The sequence below is a fragment of the Elaeis guineensis genome, unplaced genomic scaffold, assembly GCF_000442705.2.
Source record: "Elaeis guineensis isolate ETL-2024a unplaced genomic scaffold, EG11 Super_Scaffold_1000265, whole genome shotgun sequence".
In the NCBI taxonomy this organism is placed as follows: domain Eukaryota; kingdom Viridiplantae; phylum Streptophyta; class Magnoliopsida; order Arecales; family Arecaceae; genus Elaeis; species Elaeis guineensis.
Genome location: NW_027332432.1, coordinates 23901 through 32500, shown reverse-complemented (window position 1 = coordinate 32500; position 8600 = coordinate 23901). Strand labels below are relative to the sequence as shown.

Here is an 8600-nt window from a genome sequence, read left to right as displayed (position 1 = left end):
GAATTCGCTTGGTGGCGGTAAATCATTTTTGAATTATATTGGTAATTCCTTAACTTCACTTTCTTTTGAATTCACACCCAATTTTTGTTTGAAAAACTCTTCTTTATTGGCAGAACAAAGAAAAATCGATTCAGAAAGTCAAGCAAAATCTTTGAAATTTGTATTCGATATAATTACAATTGATCCAAATGATCAAACAACTAGAAATGAATCTATTGGAATAGAAGAAATCAGTAAAAAAGTTTCTCGATGGTCATATAAATTGACCAATGTTTTGGAAGAACAGGAGGAAGAAAATGAGGAAAAATCGACGGAAGATAGTGAAATTCGTTCAAGAAAAACCAAATATGTGATAATTTATACTGATAATGAGAATAATACCAATTCTATTACTAATAAGGATAATAATATTGATAGTGATCAAAGAGAAGAGGTGGCTTTGATACGCTACCCGCAACAACCGGATTTTCGTAGGGATATAATAAAAGGATCCATGCGTACTCAAAGACGTAAAACAGTTATTTGGCAAATGTTTCAAGCAAATGCGCATTCCCCCCTTTTTTTGGGTCGAATAGACAAAACATTTTTTTTTTCTTCTTTTGATATCTCTGAAATGATGAATCTCATTTTTAGGAATTTGGTCGAGAGAGAACCGGAATTGAAAATTTCCAATTTTGAGGAGGAAGAGACAAAAGAAAAGAAAAAAAAAAACGAGGAGAAAAAAAAAGAGGAAAATGAACGGATAGCAATTTCAGAAACTTGGGATAACGTTCTATTTGCTCAAGTAATAAGAAGTTCAATGTTAGTAACCCAATCTTTTCTTAGAAAATACATTGTATTGCCTTCATTGATAATAGCTAAAAATATTGTCCGTATTTTATTATTCCAATCGCCCGAGTGGTATGAGGATTTGAAGGAATGGGATAGAGAAATACATGTTAAATGCACCTATAATGGTGTTCAATTATCGGAAACGGAATTTCCAAAAAATTGGTTAACAGACGGTATTCAGATAAAGATTCTATTTCCTTTCTTTCTTAAACCTTGGCGAAGATCTAAAATACGATCTCATCATAGAGATCCAATGAAAAAAAAAGGAAAAAAAGAAGATTTTTGTTTTTTAACAATTTGGGGAATGGAAGCAGAAGTTCCCTTTGGTTCTCCCCGAAAACGACCTTCTTTTTTTAAACCTATTTATAAAGAACTCAAAAAAAAAATTAGAAAAGTAAAAGTTCTAAAAGTTTTTAAAGAAAAAAAAAGATGGGTTATCAAAATAGTTCTAGTTATAAAACAAAAAATGAAGGAACTTGAAAAAGTAAACCCCATTTTCTTATTTGGATTGAGGAAGGTAAAAGTATATAAACCGAATGAAAATGTAAGAGATTCTAAAATAAATAATAAGATTATTCGCAAATCAACCATTCGAATTCGATCCATGAATTGGGCAAATTACTCACTCATAGAAAAAAAAATAAAGGATCTTGCTGACAGGACAGTCACAATCAGGAATCAAATAGAACTAGAACGAATTAGAAAAGACAAGAAAAAAATAGTTCTAACTTGTGATGATAAAAAATCGGAATCACAGAAACATATTTTGCAGATATTTAAAAGAAAAAAGATCCGATTTATACGTAAATTAAATTATTTTATGAAATCATTCATTGAAAAAATATACATAGATATCTTTCTACGTATGATTACTATTTTTAGGATCAATGCACAACTTTTCCTTGAATCAATAAAAAAAATTATCACAAAATCGATTTACAACGATGAAACAAATCGAGAAGGAATTGATGAAAGAGATCAAAATACAATGAACTTTATTTCGACTATAAAAAAATCGTTTTCTAATACTAATATCAGTAATAATAATTCAAATATTTATTATTATTATTATTATAATTATGATTTATCCTCTTTGTCCCAAGCATATGTATTTTACAAATTATCACAAACCCAATTACTTAACAAGTATCACTTGAGATCTGTACTTCAATATACCAGGACCCATTCTTTTATTAAGGATAAAATCAAGGATTATTGTATGACACGAGGAATATTTGATTCCAAATCAAAGCAAAAGAAAATTTATAAGTCTGGAAAAAATGAATGGAAAAACTGGTTAAAGGGCCATTATCAATACAATTTATCTCAGACAAAATGGTCTCGATTAGTACCTCAAAAATGGCGAAATAGAATCAACCAACGTTCTATGATTCAAAATAAAAACTCAATTAAATTTGATTCACATAAAAAAGAAAAAGACCAATTAATTCATTACATGAAGCAAAATTACTATGCGATGGCAGTGGATTCATTGACGAGTCAAAAAGAAAAATTTAAAAAACACTACAGATATTATCTTTTATCACATAAATATATGAATTATGGGAATAGGAAGGACTCATATATTTATGAATCAACATTACAAGTAAAAGGAGACCAAGAAATTCCATACAATTTCAATACACTGAAACCCGAATCATTTTATGTATTGGTAAGTATACCTATTAGTAATTATCTAGAAAAGGAATATATTATTGCTACACATAAAAATCTGGATAGAAAATATTTTGATTGTAGAATTCTCCATATTTATCTTAGAAAAGATATTTTTTCTAAGACAATTCATCAAGGAATTAAACCATCCAATCAAAAAAGTGTTTTTTTTGATTGGATGGGAATGAATCAAGAAAAGGTTTATCGTACCATATCAAATCTAGAACCCCGGTTCCTCCCAGAATTTGTGCCACTCTTTGATGCATATAGGATTAAACCATGGATCATACCAATCAAATTTCTTCTTTTTAATATTTATTTCTATAAAAATATTAGTCAAAATAAAAGCATCAACATAAATCAAAATAAAAAAAATCTTCAGATATCACCTAATCAAAAAGAATATCTTAAATTAGAAAATTCCAACCAAGAGAAAAACGAACAACAGGGACAAGAAAATCTTGGATCAGATCTACGAAAACAAAAAAAAAAAAAAAATGTTGAAGACAATTACGCGAGATCAGACATTAAAAAAGGTAAAAAGAAAAAACAATCCAAGAAAAAGAAGGAAACAGAATTCAATTTCTTCCCGAAAAAATATTTCCTTTTTCAATCAAGATGGAATGACTCCTTGAATCAAAGAATGATCGATAATATCAAGGTATATTGTCACCTACTTAGACCGATAAATCCAAGTAAAATTGCTATATCCTCGATTCAAAAAGGAGAGATAAATCTGGGTGGAATGCTAATTCATAAAGATCCAACTCTTAGAGAATTGATAAAAAAGGAATATTGATTGTCGAACCGATTCGTTTATCTATAAAAGGGGATGGAAAATTTATTATATATCAAACCCTAGGTATTTCATTGATCGATAAAATTAAGCACCAAACTAACAGAAAATGTATAAAAAAAAGATATGTTGATAAGAATAATTTTGATAAATCCGTTGCAAGACACGACAGTATGCTTGTGAATGGAGACAAAAGTCATTATGATTTCTTTGTTCCTGAAAATATTCTATCTCCTAGACGTCGTAGAGAATTGAGAATTCTAATTTGTTTTAATTCTCGTAATTGGAATTTTGTGGATAGAAATCTAGTATTTTGCAATGAAAAAAGCAACATAAGAAACTCTGGAAAATTTTTGAATGAGGACAAGCATTTTAATACTAATACAGATACAAATAAATTCATTAAATGCAAATTGTTTCTTTGGCCCAATTACCGATTAGAAGATTTAGCTTGTATGAATCGCTATTGGTTTAATACCAATAACGGCAGTCGTTTCAGTATGTCGAGGATATATATGTATCCACGATTCAGAATTTGTTAATTGTATATTTCCTATATATCTGTGATATTTTTCGGTAGATGAAAGCCGAAAGATATACATATACGCTGTATTACATTCTGGTACATGACACGGATTTAATGGCGTATCAACTCAATTGGATCTAGGACGAAATCGGCAGAATCTTTTTAGGTACAAAGAAATCATTCTCTTCCATGAATGTAGAAATGTATTTTCTCTTTCTTTTCTATTCTATCCAAATTTTCAATTTGGATAGAATAGAAAAGAAAGGAAAAAATCCAAATTTTGGTGTGTACTAGATTAAAATAACTGGCATAAAGATTATTATTTTTATTTTTCCTGATCGATTCGGTAAAGTAAAATAAATCCATGGGAAAGAAAAAAAGATAGAAAAATTTTTTTATGATCAAAAATTCATTCATCTCAGTTATTTCACAAGAAGAAAAAGAAGAAAACAAGGGTTCTGTTGAATTTCAAGTATTAAGTTTCACCAGTAAGATACGTAGACTTACTTCCCATTTGGAATTGCACAAAAGAGATTTTTTATCCCAAAGAGGTCTACGAATAATTCTGGGAAAACGTCAACGGCTCCTGGCTTATTTGTCAAAGAAAAATAGAGTCCGTTATAAGAAATTAATGGATCAGTTGGATATTCGGGAACCAAAAACTCGTTAATTTAATCGTTTGAATTTTTTTTTTAATAGTTATTTTATTAGATTTTTCATTTTGATGAACCTCGTTTTGAGGAATTCGTGGAATAATGAATTAAGGAAGAAAAAATATGACTATACCGGCTACAAGAAAAGATCTCATGATAGTCAATATGGGCCCTCACCACCCATCAATGCATGGTGTTCTTCGACTGATCGTTACTCTCGATGGTGAAGATGTTATTGATTGCGAACCCATATTGGGATATTTACACAGAGGAATGGAAAAAATAGCAGAAAACCGAACAATTATACAATATCTTCCTTATGTAACACGTTGGGATTATTTAGCTACTATGTTCACAGAGGCAATAACGGTAAATGCACCAGAACAATTGGAAAATGTTCAAGTACCTCAGAGAGCCAGTTATATCAGAGTAATTATGCTGGAGCTGAGTCGTATAGCTTCTCATTTGTTATGGCTTGGACCTTTTATGGCAGATATCGGTGCACAGACTCCTTTTTTCTATATTTTCAGAGAGAGAGAATTGTTATATGACCTATTCGAAGCCGCCACAGGTATGCGAATGATGCATAATTATTTCCGCATCGGAGGAGTAGCTGCTGATCTACCTCATGGCTGGATAGATAAATGTTTGGATTTCTGCAATTATTCTTTAACAGGAGTTGTTGAATATCAAAAACTTATTACACGGAATCCCATTTTTTTGGAACGAGTTGAAAGAGTGGGCATTATTGGTGGAGAGGAAGCAATAAATTGGGGTTTATCAGGACCAATGTTACGAGCTTCTGGAATCCAATGGGATCTTCGTAAGGTTGATCATTATGAGTGTTACAATGAATTCGATTGGGAAGTCCAATGGCAAAAAGAAGGAGATTCATTAGCTCGTTATTTAGTACGAATAGGTGAAATGGGGGAATCTATAAAAATTATTCAACAGGCTCTAGAAGGAATTCCTGGAGGTCCCTATGAGAATTTAGAAGTCCGACGCTTTGATAGAGCAAAAAATTCCGAATGGAATGATTTTGAATATAGATTTATTAGTAAAAAACCTTCACCCAATTTTGAATTGTCGAAACAAGAACTTTATGTCAGAGTAGAAGCCCCAAAAGGAGAATTAGGAATTTATTTGATAGGGGATAATAGCATTTTCCCCTGGAGATGGAAAATTCGTCCACCCGGTTTCATCAATTTGCAAATTCTTCCTCAGCTAGTTAAAAGAATGAAATTGGCTGATATCATGACGATACTAGGTAGTATAGATATCATTATGGGAGAAGTTGATCGTTGAAATGATAATTGATACGACAGAAGTACAAGCTATCAATTCTTTTTCTACATCGGAATCCATAAAAGAAATCTATGGATTCATATGGATGTTTGTATCCATTTTTACCCTTATATTTGGAATCATAATAGGGGTACTAGTAATTGTGTGGTTAGAAAGAGAAATATCTGCAACGATACAACAACGTATTGGGCCTGAATATGCTGGTCCGTTGGGAATTCTTCAAGCTCTAGCGGATGGGACTAAATTACTTTTTAAGGAGGACCTATTCCCATCTAGAGGAGATATTCGTTTGTTTAGTGTCGGACCGTCTATAGCGGTCATATCAATTCTACTAAGTTATTTAGTAATTCCTTTTGGATACCGCCTTGTTTTAGGTGATCTCAGTATAGGTGTTTTTTTATGGATCACCATTTCAAGTATCGCCCCTATTGGGCTTCTTATGTCAGGATATGGATCGAATAATAAATATTCTTTTTCAGGTGGTTTACGAGCTGCTGCTCAATCTATTAGTTATGAAATACCATTAACTCTATGTGTGTTATCAATATCTCTACGTGTGATTCGTTGGAACATGAACTTTTACCTCTTTCCTAGAAATAAATAAAGAAAAGAGGTTGAATGTATTGAATAGATATTTTTTTTATTCATCGATGAGTTAAACCAGATAGTTATATGAGTGAACAAAACAGCTTATAAATTTGCAGTAAGAAGAGAAAATCTCATTCCCTATGTACAAGAATGAAATTAAAGTAAACATAAGCAGCGTAAACTGTTTACCCCAAGATTGAGATTCTTTGATTAGTCATCATATCTTGAAGCGGGTGCAAAAGATCAACTGTGTGGAGTTTCCACTACTGCCTTGTATGTATTAACATACCGGGGATCAATCAAAAATCGGTGGACAGTTAGGAACACCAAGGTACACAAAGGATTAGTAATGGGGATAATGTAAGGTATCAAAAAAAGAGATATTTCTGCATAAAACGAATCATAATAAGGGCTTTAAGTTGGTAGAAATGATCAAGAAGTATCTCCCTACGATTCCGATCTCGAGTATGCTCCTATTCACTGATTAAAGAAATGACTATCAAGAACGAATTAATCCTTTATTTTTTTCTAAATACCTTCTTCTGAGACAGAAGAAGAGGAACAAAAGAAATGGAATGCAATAATCGAATGAATGAATAAAAATTTTTATAAAATAAAAAAAGATCTTTATTTATTCTTTCTTTCCTATATCCGTATTCATACATACGGAATTCTTATCATTATTCATGAACTAATGCATATATATATTGATAACGAATATTTTATTGAAAGATTAAGTTATTACCGAACAAAGAAAAATTATCATTATAAGGATGAGATCAATTCGGAAGCACTTTTTCTTATTCTAGCGGACAGAATTCCATTGGTCTAATTTGGGACTGGGACTCTCCGACGTATCTTTATTCGATCTATCCTCCAAAGAGGGTGAAAATACCGAACCAGTCCTTACATTTATTTGTGGCCATAGAGGAGCCGTATGAAGCTGAAGTTTCATGTACGGTTTTGTAATAGCGATGGGAACAGTGATGTTATTATCGACTATGATTATCTAATAGTTCAAGTACAGTTGATATAGTTGAAGCACAGTCAAAATATGGTTTTTGGGGGTGGAATCTGTGGCGTCAACCTATAGGGTTTATTGTTTTTCTAATTTCTTCTCTAGCCGAATGTGAGAGATTGCCATTTGATTTACCGGAAGCAGAGGAGGAATTAGTAGCAGGTTATCAAACCGAATATTCAGGTATCAAATTCGGTTTATTTTATATTGCTTCTTACCTAAATCTATTACTTTCTTCATTATTTGTAACAGTTCTTTACTTAGGTGGGTGGAATTTTTCTATTCCGTACATATCTATTCCTGAACTTTTCGGAATAAATAAAATGGCCGGAGTTTTTGGAATTACAGTTGGTATCTTTATTACATTAGCTAAAGCTTATTTGTTTCTGTTCATTCCTATCACAACAAGGTGGACTTTGCCTAGGATAAGAATGGACCAGCTATTAAATCTTGGATGGAAATTTCTTTTACCTATTTCTTTAGGTAATCTATTATTGACAACTTCTTCCCAACTTGTTTCACTATAAATAAGAAAATACGATAACGATATTCCAGATTCATAACCTCTTTCAAACAAGAGAAAGAAACATCAATTTATTCCTGGATATTTACAATATGTTCTCTATGGTGACTGGGTTCATGAATTATAGTCAACAAACAATACGAGCTGCAAGGTATATTGGTCAAAGTTTCGTAATTACCTTATCCCACACAAATCGTTTACCTATAACTATTCAATATCCTTATGAAAAATCGATCACATCAGAGCGTTTCCGTGGTCGAATCCACTTTGAATTTGATAAATGTATTGCTTGTGAAGTATGTGTTCGTGTATGCCCGATAGATCTACCCGTTGTAGATTGGAGATTTGAAAGAGATATTAAAAAAAAACAATTGCTTAATTATAGTATTGATTTTGGGGTCTGTATATTTTGTGGTAATTGTGTCGAGTATTGTCCAACAAACTGTTTATCAATGACTGAAGAATATGAACTTTCCACTTCTGATCGTCACGAATTGAATTATAATCAAATTGCTTTGGGTCGGTTACCAATGTCAATAATTGGAGATTATACAATTCAAACAGTTATGAATTCGACTCAAATCAAAATAGACAAAGATAAACCCTTTGATTCAAGAACGATTACCAATTACTAAAATTTTGTTTTGATATAAAAGACCCAAGCTTTTTTTATTTTGTTTGGTCAG

At 31.6% G+C, this 8600-nt stretch overlaps 1 pseudogene across 1 annotated transcript in view; it reads left to right on the top strand.

Moving 5' to 3' along the window:
* Positions 1–3843, top strand: part of LOC140854580 (protein TIC 214-like) — a 156342-nt pseudogene extending 152499 nt beyond the window's left edge. The window contains exon 3 of the transcript XR_012137779.1: positions 1–3843. This exon is cut by the window's left edge and continues 6309 nt beyond it. The product of XR_012137779.1 is annotated as a protein TIC 214-like (transcript).
* The last annotated feature ends 4757 nt before the right edge of the window (positions 3844–8600 follow it).